The following is a 13,222-nucleotide window of genomic DNA, read 5'->3' on the forward strand; positions in this document are numbered from 1 at the left end:
GACGAACCCATCACGAGATATTTTTATTTCAAAGAAAGTCAACGAGTTATAAAACCGGAAGAATATACAATTGACAAAGTATTAAAGAAGCGACGCTCAAAGGGTAAAGTCGAAAATTTCGTTTCCTGGTTAGTGTATCCGGCTACATTCAGTTCTTGGGTTTCTGCTAAAGATGTCCGAAGCTTTTTACCTAACGATACCCAGTAATTCAAATCTCGAGATATTTCCGAATAATACGGTAGCTTGTTTCACGATAAAATTACCCGAACCTATCGAATTAAAGGGGGGTGGGAAGTTGCGTTGGTGGAAATATTGTATCCCTTTTCGTTTTACAACGTGTTGCCCTATGACAATTAGGTCTATTTCCGCGTTAATCCCGCCCAGCATAAGGGGCAGGCTGACCCTAAAATGGTCGGGACGATGCGAGAAATCCCTCCGGCGCATTACTTGAGTATAGACCATTTACTTAAAGTAGTAAACGACACCGCGCTATGCACCGCCGCTAATGTGTGTCTTACCCACGATCCGCTAAACGGACACGTGGCGCTGGTTGGAAAAATATTACCCCCTATGGCGTGACGGACTGAGCAACACGCTAGGATTTGAAAGAACTAAAACTATCGCGGGCAGAAGCGAGAACCCGGCTCGCTTAAATTTCCACATTCCGCCCCAAATCTTCGTTTATTCCGATATCGTCGTTGATCAAGTGGTGGGTTCGTCGCTCGTCAAATTGTTAAGAATAATAGCGGTTGACGAATCAGCCCGATTTGGTACTCATATCGAGAAAACATACATTTCGCCGCATTACGTGCCCATTGAGAAGAAATACTTTGATACTATCCAAATAGGTCTACGCGATGTTTATGGGAAACCAGCTCCTTTTGAGTTTGGCAATCTAACAGTAAAACTTCATTTGCGTCCAAGATGCCCTTAAGACACGTTCTTGAAAAAAGACGCTGCGTAGCGTGCCCGTACGCTCAATATTATGCCACTCAGGCGGGTGGCGCTATTCCCGACGTAAGCGTGGGATCGCCGTATTAGCGGGGGCACGGGCAATTCGGAAGCGGGTTTGGAAGTTTCTTCTCCGGCTTGTACAAGCTAGCGAAACCTTTTCTGTTACGGGGGGCGAAATTTTTGGGGGGTCAAGCCCTCTCCACGGGAAAACAAGTTTTGGCTGATGTATCGACGGGGTCATCCATACGTGAAGCCACCAAACGGCGGCTTACAGAAAAGTACGATGATCTCAAACAACAATACGGGACTGGGAAACGTAAACGCAAAACTAAAACAATTAAGAAAAGACCAAAACGCGGTGGAAAACAATCATTAGTAGGTAGGAAACGAGCTAGAAAGGTCGTTGATATTTTCTCCTAAAATCATGGGTCATTGCGAAGCGTTAAAAAGGGAGCTTGATATTTTCCAAACCGCGCCTATCCAAACGTCAATTGAGGGAGGAAAATGGACCACCTTCAAACCCATCTCGTCGCTGCGAGGCGATACCGTAGAGTTTAATATTCCTGGAAGCGGGCACGAGTACATTGATTTACCGCTTACGTACCTACTTGTTAAAGCTAAAATTGTCGCCGATGACGCTGGTAAAAGTTTATTACCGTCGGACGTTGTAGGGGGGTGTAATAATTTTTTGCACACGCTATTTAATCACGCGGAAGTTTACCTTAACGGAACCCTACTGTCTCCGTCAGCTTGTTCGTACGCTTATCGGGCGTACATTGAAACGTTGTTAAATTTTGACAAGGGTGCCAAAGCGTCCCATTTAGCAGGCGCGCTGTGGTACAAGGATACCCCCGGCGAAATGAATTCGGTCACGGCTAACGAGGGTTTTAAGCAGAGGAAAGGATTCACGAATCAGTCGAAAGAAATAGATTTAATTGGTCCGCTGTTTCTTGACGCGTTCAATGTCGAAAAATATTTAATTAATGGCGTAGATTTACGTATAAAACTATCGCGAAGTAAAGCGAGTTTTGCGTTAATGGGTACGCCGAAGCCCGGGGTTGACTATAAAATTATCCTTACGGACGCGAGCTTGTTGGTACGTCGAGTACAAATTGCACCCAAAATACTTGTCCCGAGCAGCAGCAAAGTACGCTTTTACACGCACCGAAACTAAAATATTCACCATCAACTCGAATATCCGAAACACAGTTATTCCCAACGTATATTTGGGTACCCTCCCGGTTCGCCTGATTGTCGCGCTGGTGGATCACGAAGCCTACAACGGAACCTTGGCAAAAAACCCGTACGCTTTCGAACATCAAGATTTATCGAGTTTAGCTCTTTACGTGGATTCTGACGGTGTGGATTCGAAACCTATTACGCCAAACTACGACGCGGGACAATATATTCAAGCCTATCATACTTTATTCACGGGTAGCGGAATTCATTATAGAAACACCGGGATCGATATTTCCCGGGGAGATTATGCCAGGGGCTACGCTTTTTACGTCTTCGACATTTCAAACGACCATAGCGCGGGTGAGAGTCATTATTGGAACCCCTCCAGACAGGGACAGATGCGTTTGGAGCTTTCGTTCGCTAAACCAGTCCCGCAAACACTAAGCTGCGTAGTTTTCGCCGAATTTCAAGCCAGCTTTAGCGTAGACAAAGATCGTAACGTTTCTATTGAAAACGTGTAATTATGCGCGGATCCGAGATTTTAAACATTTTAAGACATACGCGCAATTTTATGGGCGTATTCGCCTCGGATTGTCTACCCGATAAGATTAATAGTTTTCCAGCGTCACTGGTTGTAAATCTGGACCCCCACGATGAACCGGGCAGCCATTGGGTCGCGATTTACCTTGATAAATTAAAACGGGCTTGTTATTTTGACTCTTTGGCGCTACGGCCCATTTTGCCGCCATTAAACTTTTTTTAAAACAAAATTCGAGAAAAATCACGCCCACCAAGCGGCGACTTCAGTCGACAACGAGCGTCATTTGCGGACATTATTGCGTGATTTATATACGTCACCGATCAAAACGTAGAAGTCACCAAAGCTTCTTTAAGGGCTTTTCACGAAGAGACGTCAACAATGATATAATGGCCACTAGAAAATTTAACAACCTGTTACGTCATCATAAACGGAGTATAAATTCCCGTCGCGCGACTATACACCGTTTTATTCATAACTAAACCCTCAGTATCGGGTCGGTGGTATGGCGAGAATGGCCTTTGTCGACTTTGACTTCCCCCCACCAGTGAATTGGCTATTCCGACATCAAACTCTAAACACCCGACAACCGTGTTCTTTGGAACGAAGTCTACTTTTCGCCGACTGGATTACCCAGAACCGCGCTGAAATAGACAGTCAAATACGATGTCCATTTTAATTTTTTTTGTATCACACTATAATATTTTTTTGACTCGTAAAAGAAAAATAATTTTTGTAATATATCATCTTATAAAATAAATATTTTTTATTATCTTATAAATCAGACTCGTTATTTCTCATTGCACGCGTCATTTTTTTAGATTACGTAATTAATAGTTCATTGTGTCCATTCATTCGCCCACGTTGGAAAAATATTATAAACGTATTTTAGAATTTTAAGTGTCAATTTACCCAATGTAAAAATTATTTTATACGGTCACCTTTAAAAATAACAATGTATTCAATATAAAAACGTTTATTCACATTTTCTTTACAGCGGTTTTAATATTATGAATTTGATTAGTTTTACAATATTCTTGAAAATAAATCAGAGCAGCCATTTCCTTTTCAGTCGGCATTTTTAATTCGGTTGGCAGGTTTGCTGTAGTTGACTCGGTTGATTCCATTGTGGCACCTAGCTTTTTACATGTCCCAATAAGTTCGTTAAGATAATCGATAATTTTATCATCTGACATTTCCTCGTCCTCCGTGTAATGGAGAGATTCACTCGCCTCACAATCACACGCCAGATCCGATTCTTCTTTTATTGTATTACAAGATAAATGAGTCATTAAATTTTGTTTGAAACCTCTCACGGACCAGTATATTTCAGCGCATATCCAGCATTTCTTGGGTACCCTAAGCGGAGACATCTTCCTCTTTCCCATAGCGGCTGGCTTATGAAAACCACAACGCATCTACGTAATCTTTACGTTTTCATGGTGTACATTACGTCATCTTTAGTGAGTCATTTTTAAATTACGTCATTTTTATAAATTACGTCATTTTGGGGTTTAGACCCAGAAATATTATTCCGTAGCTCAAAGAGAATCGGGATGGCTAGTCACGAGGATCTCAGCACCGTAACCGGTTGGCTAGAAACGTTCAAGCAATGGGACAACGTACACGTGAACAAGGAAGACTTGGCCCACGCCGGACTTTCGCCGTAGACTCGGACGGCATAGTCGAATGCTACCTCTGCCACGGACAGTTAGGTAGTTGGGAAACCGGCGACGTACCCCAAACGGAACACGACAAATTTTATCCCTACTGTCCGTCACCCGCCGCTTTGGAGGGCCAAGATATCCCGCCATCCGAAAAATACATCTCCGGCGGACCCACAACCACCCCCGAGGGACCCGGCGACGACGTAACCGTAACTCTTACCATCAAACGCCTCGAGGTAGAACATTTAATGAAAACGCTAATTTCAGATGGTTCGTTTCAACCCTTTGAGTGAACTTTGGTATATACCCTACGAAGATCGACGTAATTACCATGATATAAATAAAATACATTTCCAAAGACGTATTTTCAATGTAAATCGTATTATACAGCCTGTACTCGAAAAATATCTTAATAAAACCTTATAATTTGTATACACTCTGCTCTTTTTTTCCAAAACACTTTTACCGATGACCGCCCGCTATTTTACGGTACGCTTAGGGGCCCGAAAGTGTTTGTCGGCGAAAACCAACTCGAATTGTGCCCTAAGTCCGACATTAACTATGACGGGTAGGCTGTTTGCATAACATGGTGTCACCGCCATAGGGGCAGATAACCTATTGACCTATAATGGGTTAGCACCTGGGTTTTATGGGTTATAACATCGTAAATCAGCTAACCTTTTGACCTAAAATGGGTTACCAAGCCAGCTATTAACTATGACGGATCGGCTGTTTGCATAACATCGTGTCACCCACATAGGGGCAGATAACCTATTGACCCAGGGTAACATCGTAAATCAACCTCGTAAATCAGCTAACCTTTTGAGCTGCCGAAAATGTACGCAAAATGGGGGCCCCTACAGGGGCCCGTTTCACCCCCGTTTCCCCAGCCCGCAGGGGCCCCCTTATCGGCATACGCACCCCCTTATCTCTTCCATGTCGTCGCCTGAAAGCCAAATCCATGTAACTATGTACACAAATCTTAAAAAGATAGTCGATTTTGCTTTCAGGTGGCGACATGCATTCCGAATACTTAGAAACGCGGGAAGGGTAACAGGTTGTATTGTAGAAACAGGACGATAAAATGCAAGGTTGGTAGAAGAAAAGCACCGGATAAAATGCACCTGCTCATAATAAACGTACTTTCCGTTTTTCCCGGCTTAAATACCTATATATAAAACTATTTAAATCGATTTTCGAGCTTTTTAGCATTATATTAGATATATTTTAAGAGATCTTACATTAGTTTTACGAATATTTTAACAAAGGTAGCCTTTTTTACTTTTATAGAAATATATGTTACTTAATTAAGGGTATTAAAGTAAAAGATATAAGAATTATCACGCAATTCAGTTTTAATTATTCTATACTATACCATAAATAAAATGAGATTGATACCGATGTATGAAGAATAAAAAGAGTACAAAAACTGCTGGAATAATGATGAAAATAACAATGACTGTTTTAATTATCCCTAAAACGGTCCTCTTTACTCTCTACTCAATTATTTGTAGAGATATGTCTGGTATTTGAAAGTGTAAATAATAGCGAAAGTGCTATCCACTCAGCCACCCGAAAACGTATAAAGCTCGTATAAAGCACGATATAGTGAAAATGGGGAAAAATACGGCAGCGGCTCCGATCCACACTCGATAGTCCGAAACAATATGAAAAAGATCAAAGACTGTTTATTATTCATTGGCCTAAAAAGAGCTCTTTAAATCCCGAATTAAAGAATTTAAATAACTTTACTTTATTGAAATATGGGTTCAATTGGTTATACCTTGTTTATATTGGGTAAGATTTTTATTTAAAATATAATGGTTCTCGCCTGTCCCCTGGCTTACCCTTTAAAGGGTTAAGAGTGGTGCGTTTGGATAAAAACTAATCGCTATATCTTTTTTTATCCACAAACGACGATTATCCGAAAAATAAAATTAGTTTTTGCATGTTAAATTCGGCAGTTAATTTATTTGTTTTGCCCACATCTAAAAGCGTTGCTCCCCACTCCCAAAAGAAATTACGATGTTCAGGCTTAGTTATATACAGGTATGAGTCATGTCTTTCACTTCCTAATTCCTCGCGTTCCTATTTTTTGTTACTTTTATATAATTTATTAAATGGAAAACATTTTCCTGCAATATAAATTTAATACTTATATTTATAAAATGTATGAAAAATAATTCTGGTTGAAAATCATTTATATGTGTTAAATTATTTAATCGTATTTATAAGGGCACTAAAGTTTAAGAAAACATACCTCTCGACAAATTAATTGAATCTTTTTCATTTACAGTTTATAAAGTTTCTAAAACATTAGTTTACTATTTAAACTACAGCAACGCGGAACAAAATATAAAACAGCAAAGAACTGTTATAAATACTGTCATGGTCGTTGAATTAACATATTGTTACTGTATAAAATACGAATTTACTGTTATACTTAAAAAAACATGTTAAACTCGTCTACATTATCGAACATTACTGTTTAAAAAACAGCTAGGATTTTTTTCACAAAAAAACAGTAATTACCTGTAAAACTGACGGTGCATTGGTTGACGCTCATCTCTTTACCCCTTCGTCGAAAAGAAGGGTTATAATCCTGATTGACAGTCCCCGCTTTCCTTGGGCGGTGAACGTGTAATACTATAGAGAGTGGTGCATAAAAAATGAAAAGACTGTACCCTGATAAAATGAAAGCCTTATACAAGGCAGCAGTCTTTCTCGCTATTAATGATAAAAGGTCCCCACCTGCAGAGAGAAGAGTTTTAATCCTGATTGACATTCCCCGCTTTTTCACCGCCTGTATGAAGCGCGTACGTTTCTCCGATACTATTGTACACGTTCTACCGTACGAAGACCGTGTAAACTACGAATTAAGAAATAAACAACATTTCATTAAGCAAATTAGATTTAAATTTGAACCATTGATTTCCCCGGTATTAAAGTGGCGAATGAGTGGTGGTGAATGTTATAGCTGTGGAGCGAAATCCATGGGTTTTCCCAGTTACAATGCGGTGCTGATGCAAATATAATGACGCAATAACTGATTATATCAAATCGACCGATCAGTGGATAGCCAAACAAACTCGAAGAAGATTCAAGTCAAGAAGAATAACCCAAAAAGAACTATGTAAGTAAAATTTCAATCATCCTGGAGAAAAATTAGTTATGTAATTTTTGAATTATAGGTATAACAAATTTCATTTTTGGACTATAGGTATAAAAAATCGATAGTCGTTGATTTTGAATTCTTTGACGGGCGGACCAGAGATGAAAAGCCGGAGAAAATAGTGAAAGAAGCGTAAGCATGTTCGGCCGAAACTACACCCCGGGTCGCATCGTGGACTTTCCTGCCGCCGTACCCCCGAGCTGACCTCCCTTTCCGCACTCAACGGCAGAACACCTGGGTTGAGAAGAACGTGCACGGCCTTGCTTGGGACTATGGTTTCACCCCTTACAACAAATTGGAAGAGTGTATGCTAATGGCCACTCGAGGCTATGACCGCGTATTTTGTAAAGGCGAGGATAAATGCGTATTTTTATTAGAACTAACACACCGCGAAGTGACAGACTTAAATGGTGTAGGGTGTCTGAAGGTTACTGAATTAGACGAAGACGGACCCATGTTTGCGTGTCTTACTCCTCACAAAACGAACTTTTTAAGTAGGAAATATTCATGCGCTCTTGAAAAGAGTACTTTATTTTCCGAGAGGGTATATAAAAATATGGAATATACAGGGTCTTTTTTTTTGCTCGGAAAAGTGTTTTTTTTCAAAAACTATTTATAGTACCGATTTCAAATTTGAAAGGTCAATTCTCTATACCGGGGGACATAAGTTTGAGAAATTTGAGCGTTTTCGGTAATGTTTTTCACCAATTTTGAAAAATTATTTTTCGACCACTAGGTGCGCGATAAAAAATTTCTATTATAAAGTTGTAGGCCGTCATCGAAAACCCTAATCCTAAACATGCATTGGGTATTTAAAGGAAAACTTTGGGAGATTATTATCAGTGTTTGATAATATTTCGAACAATGCCTCGTTATTCAGTAGCTGAGCGTACCGAGATAGTTGCCATTTACTATGGAGAAGCAGCGCAAAACCTTAGAAGAGTGACTGAAATCTTCGCAGAAAGACATCCAAATGGAGCACCATCTGTAAATACAGTAAGACGAGCAGTTCACGATTTCAATCAATTTGGTAACTTGCAACCTAGGTTTCGCGGATTGGGTCAACCGGATTTAGACTTCGAGAACAATGTACTCGCGTACTTTGTGGCATATCCTCGTCACAGTTGCGCTAACGCCGCTGCTGATTTGGGTTGTTCTGCAAATCGTGTGTGGAAAATTCTTCGTAAGAATCGCTATCACCCATACAGAGCTACGCTCCACCAAGGACTAATTGACGGAGACCATCAAAGACGTTTGAATTTAGCAACTGGTTACTAAATGCTTTCCAAGAAGATAGACAATTTTTGCGCCATGTTTTCTTCTCCGACGAAGCGTCATTTTCTAGAGATGGGCCCTTTAATCATCAAAACAGCCATCTTTGGTCTGACATCAACCCACATTGGGGTTTTGAATATCATCACCAGGTTCAATTTGAACGGGTCAATGTTTGGGTTGGACTTGTTGGAAACCGTTTGATTGGTCCCTTTTTCCTGCCGACGAACCTCAACGGCCAAAGGTATTTACATTTTCTACAGAACGAACTGAGTGACGCAATCGACGACCTTCCATTGGCTGAAAGACGTCAGTTGTGGTTTCAGCAAGATGGCGCCCCTCCGCATTTTTCCCGGCAAGTAACTGAGCACCTCAACAACGAGTTTCCTGAAAGGTGGATAGGGAGAAATGGTCCAGTGCATTGGCCAGCAAGGTCACCTGACCTAACACCGCTGGATTATTTTCTCTGGGGATTCGTTAAAGCAAAGGTATACGCCACGCCCATTGAAACTAGGGAGGAAATCAGTGCTTGCCGAGACGTCACACCAGAAATGGTAGAGAAAGCGTTTGAGAACTTAATTGTCCGCGCACAAACCTGTGTTGCAGCCAATGGTGATATTATTGAAAATGTTTTGTAAAAATTTATGTGAATAAAATATCTGCATTTAAAAACCAAACGTGTACATTTTTTCAAGTGTGAAAACTCTACTACGTTTGTATTAGACTTGTTCCCTTTTCAATTATCGTTTCAAACAATCGTAATTTGGCTTCACCAACTTGTAAATTTTTCAAGCTCGAATTTTCACTGATAAATAAGTTGTTTTTCGTCGAGTGAACAATTTTTAAGGGTTTTCGATGACGGCCTACAACTTTATAATAGAAATTTTTTATCTCGCACCTAGTGGTCGAAAAATAATTTTTCAAAATTGGTGAAAAACATTACCGAAAACGCTCAAATTTCTCAAACTGATGTCCCCCGGTATAGAGAATTGACCTTCCAAATTTGAAATCGGTACTATAAATAGTTTTTGAAAAAAAAAACACTTTTCCGAGCAAAAAAAAAGACCCTGTATAAATATGCAATTAGTAAACGAATAAAAATATTTTGAATTACTACTGAAATTTTTATTTTATACATATTTAAATGCGAATTGAATTCGGGAAAATGACTACAATTTGATTTGAAATCCACTGGTCTAGTTTCTAACGGTACCATGTATTTTCCGTGATTTACGAGTGTATAGATACTAAATATAGGGAGAAACCTAAATACCCTATAGTAAAACTACTGTTGCGGAAAAACCATCAGGTGTTCGCTAGTTTTTGATGGACAGTGAAACGTTTTCTTAATGTATTTGGGATAATCCTTAGTAGAAACCACTCTCCTCGAACATCCCCCACTTTATCCCTTTTATGTCAATCATTGACCCGCGGCGTTTTGGAGAAGATTACAAAATGACCTGAAGAAACCCAGTAACCTAACTAGACCTCTTAACTTTGGATACGTTACTTTCAACATATAGGGAAAAAGAGAGATGCTTCACAAAAATTGCACAATATTGTGTTTGGGGTAAACCCATAATACACCATTCTCTCGGAGACCGCTATAGGCATACGTCATTTTGGGCCAATGAGGGTCCAGGGTAAAGTGGTGAATCGGTAAAAATGCCGAATCATCTTTAGCCTATCAATCGGTATAAAAGGGACGTGTAAGGGTGAAAAAGGTCACATTCGACTTCAAGATGTATTCTTGTTCAACCGTTTTTACTGAAGAGAAGTCTCGACCGTCATATGTTTACTGTTCACGGTAATACTTCGTTGAAATGCCCTGTGTGTGATAAATCTTTTTCGAGACGTGATACCCTTAAACGCCATTAACGTACAAATAATCACTGTCAACCCGCGGCACCCGCCCGTCCTTGCAATCGAATTCTCCGCCGCCGCTGATGCCGTTTCTCCAACCCGGCCCGTCTTCGAAGTCCGAGCTGCCACCGAGGTCCGAGCCACGTATAGTAGATTGGGTGGTACCATCTACGGTTGGTTCACCGACAACTGAGACTCAGCTGTCACCCCGAAGCGCTAGACCCTCCTCCCCGCAGACTGGTCCGTCGCTTAGAGTTACCCCGTCGAGAGTAAAAAGAGCTTCATCCCCAGATTCAAATTCTACTAAAAGAGTCAGAGTTGAAAATGGTAAGTTTCTTTAACTCATTTAAACATTTCTTACATAAAAATTAAATAACTTTTTCTATTAGAAGATCACGCATCGTCTGATCCTTTAAGGGTACATTATCTTAATGAGTTACTAGACGCTGCGGTTGAAGGTGTAAATAATCACGAGTCAATTGCGGACTAATCGTTGCACTTATTCTCCGAAAACTTCGACAACGACCCGTAAAATGAGTTATTCTGTTTCCAAGACGGTGACGATAAACTCAATGATTATGTTGTGCGCTTAGAAACCGCGCAAACGTTAAATTACACAAAGCGAGTGTGACCGCGCAATGGACGCTCTAGGAGTGATTTTTAATGATAATGACGCGTTATTGGACTCACAAGATGATGAGGGTTTAAAACACTTTATAGAGAACTGGGGCGCCCAACACGGTGACGGTGAAATTGATCCACAACCGGATCCCTTAAACAATCTTTTAGATTGGGATAATATTCAAGCCCAACATCAACAACCAACCGCAGTTGGTTCAGCCGTTGTTGACAAGCAAGCCGCCGACGCTCCTAACCAACCCGCTAACCCACCCATTAGCCTACCCGTTGCCTTTCCAGTTGACCAACAACCACCAGTGCTACCAGCTAATCCACCAGCAGTGCTACCAGCCATCCATCCACTTCAAATAGAGGAAGTTAATGCGCTTGGTGACGCGATTTTTTCAGCTCGCATAACGGCACCAGATGGCGTTACCGACCCTGTGTTATTTATAAATGAACACCGTGCTAAGGTAGAAACGTATCTTCAAAACAAACTAAATACCAATAAAGGAATTAAGTGGTATATGGTGGTGCGTGCGCGATATTCACGTGAACTTGGTAATACTAGTACGGCCGTTGAGGCAATGCCGTATTTCAGGGGTTTTACACACGCGACTTTATCATCCGAAGTAATCCCGCAGCAAATAAACTCAAGTCGAGACAAAATTGCCGACTCTATGAACAATTATGAAGGAAGTGTTTGGGTTTTGGATAAAATTTTATATTCACAAATAAACATTATACAATATTTACCTCTCGTAGGCGGTACATATTTTCAATTATCGCCCGTGATTGAAAATAAACGGGCTACGGTAAATGTGAACCCTGAAGACCCAAGTAACAATAAATGTTTCTTGTGGTCAACATTGGCCAAACTACACCCAACCAAAGACCACGCTAGCCGTATTTATAATTATAAACGATACGAGAACGAACTCGATTTGTGCGGTATTACATTCCCCTTCGAACTGGATGCTTATAAACTTAAAAAGTTCGAAGAGGCGAATTGACATTTTCGCATACGAAACGGGTTATTTCCTGCGATATGTGAGTGAGAAAAGAGTACCAGAAACAAGGGAAATTGATTTATTGTTGGTGACAAATGGACGGAAAAAACATTGTGCTAATACGTCATTTAAGCCGTCTGTTCAACGGATTCTCCAAACACGGTCACAAAACCTTCTATTGTCGACGGTGTCTAAAAAGGAGTAATTCCGAAGACATTATCAAAGATCACATGCGTGACTGTAATGTTCACCAACCACAACGCGTGGAGATGCCAACCAAAGAACCAATTTTAAAATTAAAAAATTTGGTTGGAGTCAAATGGTAAATAATTTAAATAAATATTTCGAATTTAAAAGAAGTATTATTTGTTTCATATAGGTTCCTTACACCATTTTCGCCGATTTCGAGTCGATGTCAAAAATAGCGACATGTTTGCCATACGCAACATTGTCATCGACCACGACCCTAGCCGTACATGTCACGTGTGGATTTTCATACGCAATTGTCAGTCCCACTGGTGCGTTTGATCACTTGAAATTCTTTTAATTCTTTATCTAATATTTATTTACTATGTAGGAAATCTCGTAAAGCACGAGACCTACAGGGGGCAAGACGGTGCGTTGAAGTTTTTGAATATGCTTTTGGACGAGTCTACGGCTATATCGGAAGCGTTGAAGGAAAACATCCCTATGCAACTTTCTGAAGCTGAAGAAACATCCTACCAAACCGCCACTCATTGTTACGTCTGAGAAGAAGCATTCACGAAAACTTCAATTAAAACACGTGACCATGACCATTATACAGGAGCGAATAGGGGCTGTGCGTGTCAGAACTGCAATTTGAACATGAAGGCGCCAAAATTCATACCGGGTTTCCTTCATAATCTGAGCAGGTAAATTAATTGTCTATATTTTTAAAGGTATTTTTACTTGATATAAAGCATTTGTA

This window comes from Leiobunum rupestre, chromosome 4 (genome assembly GCF_980474605.1).
Source record: "Leiobunum rupestre chromosome 4, qqLeiRupe1.1.hap1, whole genome shotgun sequence".
In the NCBI taxonomy this organism is placed as follows: Eukaryota; Metazoa; Arthropoda; class Arachnida; order Opiliones; family Sclerosomatidae; genus Leiobunum; species Leiobunum rupestre.